This window comes from Sapajus apella, unplaced genomic scaffold (assembly GCF_009761245.1).
Source record: "Sapajus apella isolate SASKATOON/1434 unplaced genomic scaffold, GSC_monkey_1.0 scaffold53, whole genome shotgun sequence".
NCBI classification, from domain to species: Eukaryota; Metazoa; Chordata; class Mammalia; order Primates; family Cebidae; genus Sapajus; species Sapajus apella.
Window position 1 is genome coordinate 686,264 of NW_022436993.1, and position 5,305 is coordinate 691,568.

Sequence of the window (5,305 nt, forward strand, 5' to 3'; positions counted from 1 at the left end):
ATTGTTCAACACCCGCCTATGAGTGAGAACATGCGGTGTTTGATCTTATGCTCTTCTGTCAGTTTGCTGAGAATGATGGTTTCCAGGTTCATCCATGTCCCTACAGAGGACCCAAACTCATCGTTTTTGATGGCTGCATAATATTCCATGGTGTATATGTGCCACATTTTCCCTATCCAGTCTATCGTCGATGGACATTTGGGTTGGTTCCAGGTCTTTGCTATTGTAAACAGTGCTGCAATGAACATTCGTGTGCACGTGTCCTTATAGTAGAACGATTTGTAATCCTTTGGATATATACCCAGTAATGGGATTGCTGGGTCAAATGGAATTTCTATTTCTAGGTCCTTGAGGAATCGCCACACTGTCTTCCACAATGGTTGAACTAATTTACACTCCCACCAACAGTGTAAAAGTGTTCCTATTTCTCCACATCCTCTCCAGCATCTGTTGTCTCCAGATTTTTTAATGATCGCCATTCTAACTGGTGTGAGATGGTATCTCAATGTAGTTTTGATTTGCATTTCTCTGATGACCAGTGATGATGAGCATTTTTTCATATGTTTGTTGGCCTCATGTATGTCTTCTTTTGTAAAGTGTCTGTTCATATCCTTTGCCCACTTTTGAATGGGCTTGTTAGTTTTTTTCTCGTAAATCTGTTTTAGTTCTTTGTAAATTCTGGATATCAGCCCTTTGTCAGATGGGTAAACTGCAAAAATTTTTTCCCAATCTGTTGGTTGCCGATTCACTCTAATGATTGTTTCTTTTGCTGTGCAGAAGCTTTGGAGTTTGATTAGGTCCCATTTGTCTATTTTGGCTTTTGTTGTCAATGCTTTTGGTGTTTTAGTCATGAAGTCCTTGCCTACACCTACGTCCTGAATGGTTTTGCCTAGATTTTCTTCTAGGGTTTTTATGGTGTTAGGTCTTATATTTAAGTCTTTAATCCATCTGGAGTTAATTTTAGTGTAAGGTGTCAGGAAGGGGTCCAGTTTCTGCTTTCTGCACATGGCTAGCCAGCTTTCCCAACACCATTTATTGAACAGGGAATCCTTTCCCCATTGCTTGTTTTTGTCTGGTTTGTCAGAGATCAGATGGTTGTAGATATGTTGTGTTGCCTCCGAGACCTCTGTTCTGTTCCATTGGTCTATATCTCTGTTTTGGTACCAGTACCATGCTGTTTTGATTACTGTAGCCTTGTAGTATAGTTTGAAGTCTGGTAGTGTGATGCCTCCCACTTTGTTCTTTTTGCTTAGAATTGACTTGGCTATGCGGGCTCTCTTTTGGTTCCATATGAAGTTTAAGGTGGTTTTTTCCAGTTCTGCGAAGAAGGTCATTGGTAGCTTGATGGGGATAGCATTGAATCTGTAAATTACTTTGGGCAGTATGGCCATTTTCACGATATTGATTCTTCCTAACCATGAACATGGGATGTTTCTCCATCTGTTTGTGTCCTCTCTTATTTCGTTGAGCAGTGGCTTGTAGTTCCCCTTGAAGAGGTCCTTTACATTCCTTGTTAGTTGTATTCCTAGGTATTTTATTCTCTTTGTGGCAATTGTGAATGGAAGTTTGTTCTTGATTTGGCTCTCTTTAAGTCTGTTATTGGTGTATAGGAATGCATGTGATTTTTGCACATTGATTTTGTATCCTGAGACTTTGCTGAACCTGCTTATCAGTTTCAGGAGGTTTGGGGCTGAGACGATGGGGTCTTCTAGATATACAATCATGTCGTCTGCAAATAGAGATAATTTGACTTCCTCCTTTCCTATTTGAATGCCCTTTATTTCTTTTTCTTGTCTGATTGCTCTGGCTAGAACTTCTAATACTATATTGAATAGCAGTGGTGAGAGAGGGCATCCTTGTCTGGTGCCACATTTCAAGGGGAATGCTTCCAGTTTTTGCCCATTCAGTATGATATTGGCTGTTGGTTTGTCATAAATAGCTTTTATTATTTTGAGATACGTTCCATCGAGACCTAGCTTATTGAGGGTTTTTAGCATAAAGGGCTGTTGAATTTTGTCAAAGGCCTTCTCTGCATCAATTGAGATAATCATGTGGTTTTTATCTTTGGTTCTGTTTATGTGGTGAATTATGTTTATAGACTTGCGTATGTTGAACCAGCCTTGCATCCCCGGGATGAAGCCTACTTGATCATGGTGGATAAGCTTTTTGATGTGCTGTTGCAATCGGCTTGTCAGTATTTTATTGAAGATTTTTGCATCTATGTTCATCATGGATATTGGCCTGGAGTTTTCTTTTCTTGTTGAGTCTCTGCCAGGTTTTGGAATCAGGATGATGTTGGTCTCATAAAATGATTTGGGAAGAATTCCCTCTTTTTGTATTGTTTGGAATAGTTTCAGAAGAAATGGTACCAGCTCCTCTTTGTATGTCTGGTAGAATTCAGCTGTGAACCCATCTGGACCTAGGCTTTTTTTGGGTGGTAAGCTCTTAATTGCTGCCTCAACTTCAGACCTTGTTATGGGTCTGTTCAGGGTTTCGGCTTCTTCCTGGTTTAGGCTTGGCAGGAGGCAAGTGTCCAGGAATTTATCCATTTCTTCCAGGTTTATTAGTTTGTGTGCATAGCGTTGTTTGTAATAATCTCTGATGATGGTTTGAATTTCTGTGGAATCTGTGGTGATATCCCCTTTATCGTTTTTTATTGCATCAATTTGGTTATTGGAGTTTATATTTTAATGAAGTGTAATACATAACTAAAAGGAGACACTTTGGGGTCTCAAAATTGTCATATGAAGCTTTCATTCAATTATGAGGAAAAATAACTACAACAAAAATTACTATCTATGAAAGGGGATTAAAAACTTCCAGGACATCACCATATCAACATATGGTATAACCTTCTAGGCAGGGATGATGTAAATAATGCAATCAGCAGATCCTGGGAGAATTACTTACTGACTCAAGATTGGCCATTTTTGGAAGTTCTTCCAGGTAATAGATACTCAAGTTCAGCTAATATTGAGAAGCATACCCTAAACCCTTCACCTGTGTCTGGCAAAAATTTTATCCTGAATTAACGCAGTCATTCATTTTCTCAGTACCTGTGAGCAGTTGCACACTGCTGAAGATTATAAAATAATAGAATAGACTGATTCCACTTGAGCCTCATCATCACCAAAATCAAATGACATAGTAATTTAGAAAGTAATAAGTGCTACAGAGAAAGTGGGGTAAGATAAAGCATTGGATGGAAGAATAATGTTTTCAAGTAGAGCAGTTATTGAGCAGGTGGCATTTGAGCTAAGAATTAAAGGTGATGAGGTAGCAAGCTATACAGGTGTCTGGAAGGAATGTTTCTGGCAAAGGGAACAGCAAGAGCAAAGGTCCTGAGGCAAGACTGTGCCTAATGTGTTCAAAATAATAAGGAAAGCTCTGTGGTTGAAGGGTAGTGACTGAGAGGGAAAATATTAGGAAATGAGGTGGGCTTAAAGGAGCGGGTGGAGGAACAGATTGTGAAGGATCTTACAGGCCATTATAAGAAGGTTGGCTTTTAATTCTGAGTTAATCCGAAGCCATTGAAGAGTTAAGAGCAGAAAATGACGTGGCCACTGTGTTGAGAATAGTCTATATTGCAAGGGAAGAAGCAGGGAAACTAGTTAGGATGCTATTGCATTGCCTAAGTGCCTAAGGTTACTATTTCAAAGCAGAAATTAGGCTGCTTATCTAAGGTCATTTTCTTTACCTGTCCTTTCTTTCCACACACCCCCCATTCAGTTCACCTTCTATTATCAATTATCCCTTCTTTTGTATATTCAAACTCTCTTTCATCTGGGTTATTTACACTGGTCTTTAAACGTATCTAAATCCTACCACTAAAATACCCTTTCTTGACCCTATACTCTTAACTGCTCACTTCAGCCAAACATCCAATAAGTCTTATTTGTATTACCTCACCTTTTCATTCTTTACTCTCCTGTTTACATTTTAGGTCACTGTAGTCTGAAATCTGCCCCCATAATATTACCAAAATAGATTTCTCCAAGGCAGTGGTTCTTCAAGAAGCAGTGGTGAGTCTCCAGGGAGCATTTGGAAATGTGTGGTAGTATTTTTTTTATTATCACTTGTATATTTTCAGTATAACTTAAGGGTGAAGGGTACTACTGATATTTATTTACCAGAGGCCAAAGATGCTAAACATGTAGCAATGCACAGAATAGTCCTTTATATTTAAGAGTTGTCCTGCTCAAAATATCAATGTTGTTGTCTCATTTAGAAATAGTGCTAAGGTCACAAACAACTCCTTTGTACCTGTGTTTAATGAACATTTTACTTGATCTCAGAATATTTGTTCCATCTTCCTACTTGATCTCAGAATATTTGACATTGATAGCTACTCTCTTTGCATTGGCCTTCTCTCTCGGCCTCTGTGGCACAACATATTTTGTATTTTCTTCTTCCTTCTCTGACAGTTCCTCTCATTCCTTTTCACAGACTCATTCTTATCTACTCTACTACCAAATGTTGAAGTTCTTCAAGAATCAGTCCTTTGGAGGTGACGTTATTGAAAATGATGAGTAGGAAACTCCAAGGGCCCATTTCTCCACAAAGCCAGTGATTAAATTGGTAAAAATTGTCAGAATCAGGTTTTTTTTTTTGAGATGGAGTCTAACTCTGTTGCCCTGGCTGGTGTTCAGTGGCGGATCTCGGCTCACCACAACCTCTGCCTCCCAGGTTCAAGAGATTCTCCTGCCTCAGACTCCAGAGTAGCTGAGACTATAGGCATGTACCACCATGCCTGGCTAATGTTTGTATTTTTAGTAGAGACAGGGTTTCACTATGTTGGCCAGGCTGGTTGCGAACTCCTGACCTCGTTTCCCATCCACCTCAGCCTCCCAAAGTTCTGGGATTACAGGCGTGAGCCACCACACCTGGCCCAGAATCAATTTTATTTGAATTCTGGAATCTAGTCAAAGATTTATAGTGACCAAGGAAACATCTTTTTTAAAAGTTGGCTGAGGCTGGGTGTTGTGGCTCATGCCTGTAATCCTAGCACTTTGGGAGGCCAAGGCAGGCTGATATCATTTGAAGTCAGGAGTTTGAAACCATCAAAAAAATACAAAAAATTTAACTGGGTGTGGTTGCAGGCACCTATAATCCCAGCTACTTTGGAGGCTGAGACAGGAGAACCTGGTAGGTGGAGGTTGCCAACCGAGATTGTGCTGCTGCACTCCAGCCTGAGTGACTTAGCAAGACTGTCTAAAAAAAAAAAAAAAAAAAAAAAAAAAAAATGGCTGAATCCCCGGTAGAGCTTCATATCACTTCAACTTACCTGGTGCCACCTCCCTGTCCA